The sequence below is a fragment of the Suricata suricatta genome, chromosome 14 (genome assembly GCF_006229205.1).
Source record: "Suricata suricatta isolate VVHF042 chromosome 14, meerkat_22Aug2017_6uvM2_HiC, whole genome shotgun sequence".
NCBI classification, from domain to species: Eukaryota; Metazoa; Chordata; class Mammalia; order Carnivora; family Herpestidae; genus Suricata; species Suricata suricatta.
The window spans coordinates 65436263-65442832 of record NC_043713.1 but is presented as its reverse complement, the minus strand read 5'-3'; the positions used below and the strand labels follow the sequence as shown (position 1 = coordinate 65442832).

The 6570-nt window shown below is 46.2% G+C and overlaps 1 long non-coding RNA gene across 1 annotated transcript; it reads left to right on the top strand.

Annotated features, from left to right (window-relative positions):
* The first annotated feature begins 2986 nt into the window (after positions 1 to 2986).
* On the top strand, positions 2987 to 5105 carry LOC115277220. The gene is made up of 3 exons (XR_003902305.1): positions 2987 to 3187; positions 3845 to 3970; positions 4956 to 5105. It is a non-coding gene; the product is annotated as an uncharacterized LOC115277220 (long non-coding RNA).
* The last annotated feature ends 1465 nt before the right edge of the window (positions 5106 to 6570 follow it).

Here is a 6570-nt window from a genome sequence, read left to right as displayed (position 1 = left end):
TTTTTTTTTTTAATTTGAAAGAAACAGGAGAGACAGAGAGAGGGCACTCAAGCCTGAGGGCATAGGGAGGCAGAGGGAGAGGGAGGATCATAAGCAGGCTTCATGCTCAGTTCGGAGTCAGATTCGGGGCTTGAAACCACAACCCTGGGATGATGACCTGAGCCTAAATCAAGATGCTCAACTGACTGAGCCGCCCAGGTGCCCCAGTCTATCTTGTATTTATTGAATGTTTATTACTATACCATCTTGCCGTGAGTATCTTCAAAAAGAAATTCATCCAGTTTGTGCAGTCTCCCACAAGGACAGCTTTATATTTGTTTTTGTCCCCAAAACCCCACCTTGCATACTCAGATTCACCATCATACCTAGAGGAATTCTTTAATTGAGGCTCAACAAAGTCGCCACCATAAAGAATTCTTTGCAAATGACTGAATCCTCTCCCTGTTACTGACAGTCAGCATAATTACACACAACACACTCTGAGTGGCACATGGTAGAATTCTGATATTGAATTGCTAATTATGTCCACATTAAGGCATTGATGGAGATCTTTCTCTGGCCATGACTAAGGGTCACAGACACCATTTGGGGTCATCTGGACTCTTTTTTTAAGTTTATTTATTTATTTTGAGACAGGGAGTACAAAAGGTAAAGGGGTAGAAATAGAGGGAGAGAGAGAATCCCAAGCAGGCTCCATGCTGTCAGCACAGAGCCCCACATGGGGATTGAACCCACAAACCATGAGATCATGACCTGAGCCAAAACCAAGAGTCAGATACTTAACCACTGAGCCTCCCATGCCCCATGGACCCTTTTCCCCAAATTCTGTTCGTACCAGTGTTTGAAGACATGTTTGATTGTCAAAAATGGGCATGAAGTGCTATTAGCATCTCTTGTTTGGAGACCAGGGACCCGGGGATATTTCTCAATATGCCACAGTGTACAGGACAGTCCTCTACAAGAATTATCTGACTCCAAACGTCAGTAGTGTCAAGGGTGAGGACTTCTGCTTTTGACTCATGTTTTCTGTGCTGCCTGTGGCCACCTGGTGTCAGAATCATTTTTTTCACTTGCAGAGAAATTCCCTATTTGCACATGTCATTGCCAAAAGTTGGCACCAAGTAATGAGATCTTCGCAATGACATTGGTGATGAGATTTGTTCCCCCCCGATGTGTTGTGCAAAATGCCCTCTCAGGACCCCAAAATGGCTCTTCTCAATCTCCCTTTGACCCCATCACCTTCTCTGTCCCCAGCCTGGCACTCCATCCCTAGCCAGCTGCTTCTGTGGCCCATCCATGCCAGGTCTAAAGGCATTGGGAAGAGTCACCTCCAAGTTAGGATAAAAACGAAAGCATATCTCCCATTGGTCTGATTCATTCCCAGTGCGGTGCTAATGAGCTTCCCTCTTCCAGCTGCAGTGGCTCAAATCCTCCCGTGGCCCAGATCATTCCCTCCACATTCCTCGTCCTGAGGTCAAACCGCCTTTAATCTAATCAGACTTCACATTCATCGCGGTTCTCACTCGTTAAATACGGCCTGATGACGGGATGTGCGCAGGGCTTTTGACTTTGTCCTAAAGTTGCTGAAGAGCTACCCAGTGCCTGAAGTGTGTGTCTAACCCCTGCTCTTTATATGTTGGCTGGTTCGAAGGGAGATACACCCCTCCACGTCCCCATCTCGGCGCCATTGATTTGCCCAGGAAAATGAAGGGACGGTCACCTCGGATTAAAGGGTCCAGGAAGAATCCCAGCCCCCACTTCTGCCACCTTGTGCGATCAGACTGGCTAACTGTTGGCCGGCTTCTCTCTGGCTTTGAAAAGCCGATAAGTCCCAGACCACGGAATCATGAGCAATTAGCACAAGGGACAGACCCTAGCCTCCCTCCTTCTCCTTCATAGTATTGCATTTTCCAAGAAGTGAGTCAACTCGAATCATGAAATTTTGTGATCAGAGAACCTTTTGCAATAAAGAGTTTGAATTTTTGAACTGTGATGGAGGGGGTGCGGGGAGAGGGGCGGATCTTAGAATTATAAACGATTTGGATGGCAGAACCTCAGGGTTTCATAATTTGTAGATTTGTTCTCATATTTCATAGCCTCTGACCAAAGCGTTTTGGAATTAGGTAAATTGAGGACCGTGGAAGCCGGAAGCTCAAGGCAGCGCTGGGGCTTCGAGCTCATTTTCAGGGCTTGAGCTTCCTCCGGATCCCCTCATTCCACTCTTTCCACCAATAAAGTTAATTGTTTCTTCCACTTAAAGTGCCACCCACAGAGGGGACATTGTCTACACATCCACAATAAGGAGGGGCTTTTCTTGCCACCCCCGGGAAGGGGCCAAAGATAGAGTTCCCAGGAATCAGGCAGATAATGCAGGTGGCAATGGGTAGATGCAATATGCCAATGGGGAAATAGACGCTGAGCATTAGTGTCAGGAAGACAACAGGGAATGGCAGGGGCTGCAGCAGATGAAGGAACTTTGCCAAGTAGAGACAGGAGCCCATCACTGTCAGGGCATGTCTAGGATGCTGGAAATCTGGGCTATTTTTTTTATTGCTTTATATTTATTTTTTGAGAGACAGAGAACAAGCTGGGGAAGGGCAGAGAGAGAGGGAGACACAGAACCTGAAGCAGGCTCCAGGCTCCGAGCTGTCAGCACAGAGCCCCATGCGGGGCTCGAAGTCATGAACTGTGAGATCATGACCTGAGCTGAAATTGGACACTTAACCAACTGAGCCAGCCAGGCGCCCCTGGAAATTTGTTTTAAGGTAGAAATCTTGAGGTTCTTTTTTGCTATTGGCAACTGATTCTAATTTCTTTCTTTTATGTTTATTTATTTATTCTTGAGAGAGAGAGAGCAGGCATGAGCCAGCAGGGGAGGGACAGAGAGAGAGGGAGAGAGAGAATCCCAAGCAGGCTCTGTGCTGTCAGTGCAAAGCCCTTTGTGAGGCTCGATCTCACAAACTGTGAGATCATGACTGGAGTCAAAACCAAGAGGCAGATACCCAGCTGAGCCACCCAGGCTCCCCATCGACGGATTCGGATTCCACATGCGGTTCAGGCTGGCACTGTGTAGAAATACCAGTCAAATATACTCTGGGAACCATGTTTGGGTGGCAGGCCCCGGGGGTCCTGAGTGGGAGGCATCGAAAGACCCAAGCTTGCCCCGGTGTCTGCGGCCCGAGTGCAGGTAAGACTGCTGTTTTGCCACACACTGGCTGTGCTACCTTGGCCTCTGTGCATTTCCATCTGTAAAGTGGGAAGTTTATAAAAGTACCAATTTCACGAAGTTGTTTGTGAGGTCTAAAACAACCAGAGTAAGCCTTTAGTAAGCATCTCTAAAGAACCTACATCAAGTGCCTGGGCCAGGGAAACAATAGAAAAACATCAGCTATTACTCTCACGGTTTTCAAATCCTCATTTTTAAAAGGATTTTTAATGTTTATTTTTGAGAGAGAGAGAGAGAGAGATAGAGCACGAGCGGGGGAGGAGCAAAGAGAGAGGGAGACACATAATCCAAAGCAGGCTCCAGGCTCTGAGCTGTCAGCACAGAGCCTGACACAGGACTCAAATCCACGAACTGTGAGATCATGACTTGAGCTGAAGACGGACGCTTAACCTACTGAGCCACTAAGATCCTCATTTTAAAAACCTAAGCTCTCCCCAGGGGTCTTGCTAGGGAGGTGGGAAGGGGCAGGCAGAGGGCCCAGAATTAGTATCTCTATTCTGCACATGAGAGAACAGAAACATAGAAGGGTTTTCCACTTGCCCAAGGCCACATAGCAAAACACATGGCAGGATCTGGCTCAGGACCCAGCTCTCTGACTCGGTCTCCCTCTCTTCCCAGATTCCATCTGCTGTCAGAGCCCACGGCCTGACCTGGCCATGGATGCCACCCCCTCCCAGCCAGCCAGCAACTTTGCCACCTTGCCAGATGTCCCATGCCGCACTCCAGACACAAAATGACAATGAGGTGCCTTTTTTTTCTGAGGAAAGAGAGAGAGAGAGAGAGAGAAAGAGAGAGGAGCAGAGGGTGGGGGAAGAAGTGTTCTCATCACAAATTTATCTCTGGCCCTCTTCCCAGATTCAGAGTTTCTGGCACAGCCAGCAAGACGCAGGGAAGGAGAAGAAGAGAGGGGTTCTGGGCAGCAGCGGGGTAGCTGAGGGTCCAGAGCTGGCTGCCCTGATCTCTCCATCAGACCAGCCCCGGGACCGGCCACATAACTGGGGGGCCTACAAAAGGAAATGCAGAATCCCCTAGTGCAAAAAATTATTTAGCCTTTCCACAGGGTGCTAGTAGAGTGTCACACCCAGCCGCGAGGCCCTCCGAGCGCAGATCTCCCATGACTGCAGAGGTCACGTGCTCACGAAGCTGACCCCAGACACTCCTCCTCTCATCGAAGGGGCCCCCCACGGTCACACCGCAGGGGTGCAAAGAGGGTTAACCGATGCCCTCCCCTCTCCCCATGTCCTGGTGAGATAAAACCACCATTGGGAGACCCAGGACAATTTTTATATAGGATTAGAAAACAAAAATCAATATTTAATTATCTGTAAGCTTTTTGTGTCACTGAATCTTTAGCACCCTAGCAGGGAACACAGGCTGCCGAGGCAAAAGTAAGTCATTAAAGACGCCAGATCGCTGGCCATCCCTTTTGAGAGTAGGGCCATAAATAGAGGACATTATCAGCCCTCCCATGCTGCTCTTGTTATTTATCTTTACAATCTCTATTTACCTCTATTTATAGCAGATTTCCCCCATATATTATGAGGCCAGGTTAACTTTAACGGACTTCGTGAAAAGAGGTACTTAAAACTTTGGAACATGCTTATGTGGACAGATGGCGAGGTTTTCAGAAGCTATGGGGCCCAGAAGGCCGATTTGAAGGGTGTTGATTTTTTTTCCTTTTTTTTTTTTTTTTTTTTTTTTTTTTTTTTTGCTTCTTTTCTTCTTGCAGACGCTCTCTCCCATGAAGGCTGCCCAGGGTCCGTCTTCCCCAGCATGGATGCACTGCATCCGAAGTGCAAACGGATGGGACTTGGAGCCAGAAAATCCTGGCTCTGGACCTTCATGTCTCACCTGTAAAGGAGCTTTTTTTATTTGCCAAGCTGACTGCAAAATCGTCTTTCCAGAGGCTAGAAATATTCACCATCTTACTTCATCATCTTATTTTAGCTTTTGCTGGAGAGGGTTATAATAGTCTGTTTCGATGACCCGCCTCCGCCATCAGACTGCCGTCTCCTCTGGGCAGGGACAGTCTGGGACACCTGGGGGTTCACACCCCCAGCGCAATGTCCAGCACAGAATAGATGCACAAGTAACATGAGCAATTATTTTACAAGGGAAGCAGCCGAGGTGGAGACAAAACCAGCATTAGGTTCACCTGGTTTTGAATTTGTTCTCTGGCATTTAGTACCTAACTTGGGCAAGTTAATTAGCCTTTCTGCACCTCAGTTTACTCATCCGTGATGTGGGGCTAAAAATATGCTTCCTCCACACGTCGATGGAGGAAGTCAACAAGATGGACTAAGGGACGCATAGCCAGGTGTCTAATACCCAGAAAACATGGGCTCAGAAAACACACAGGAGCTGAATCTGTTTCGTTAATCCTTGGGGACACATAACCTGTTTAGAACGAATGTGAGTGAGTGAGAGCAAATGAATAACTACATGAATGAATGGATGTCCAGATGGATGGATGGATGGATGAATGAAAACATGGGGAAAAGCCTTTCTTAGAAGCAGAGCTGGGGCCCAGGAAATGTCATCTAGGGAAGGATTAGGAAGAGTTTTTGCTCATCGATTTTCAAGAGATAAGGCAGTCCAGAAACAGACCTAAGGATTTAGAAAAATCTGCATGTAATAAAGGTAGCATTTCAATGCAGTTAAGAAAAGAGGATTCCACAAAGAGCTCTGGGACCATTGTTTAACCATTAGAGAACAAAAATAGAGTTAAATTGTCACTTCACAGCCATCCAGCAAAATCAATCCCTGATGGATTGGAGTTAACAGGATAGCATAAAACTCTATGACCCTCCAATGAAAGCGGAGATTAGCAATTTATGACCTTGAGCAGTGAGGATGGTTCTAAGTATAAAAACAAAATAATAAGCTATAAAAAAACCACAAGGTTGATTAAACTCCATAAAATGAAAATATTTACCGGATTAAAAAATTAAAGACATGAAGTACTTTGGGAAAAATTATTTGCTTTATACCCACCAGACAAAGGATTGACACACATGATATGAGGAGATCCTGGATATTATTAAGAAAACAGAGAACATAAGTAAACAGGGAAAAAAATGAAACAAGCATATGAATTTTGAATTAATCAAAGAAGGCATAGCAAAGGCCAGATAAGCATGGAACACAAGCTAAACCACATTCCCAATTTTTTAAAAAACGCAATTTATGAGAACAGAGACATTTCAAATGGTCAGATTCAGCACATTTTTAAAATGATAGCACACACTGCTTATGAAGATGTTGCAAAGTAGGCATTCTTGAACACTGTGGGCTCAATCTTTATAGAATACAAGAGTAAATACGTTTTGCTGTATGCCTTGAGG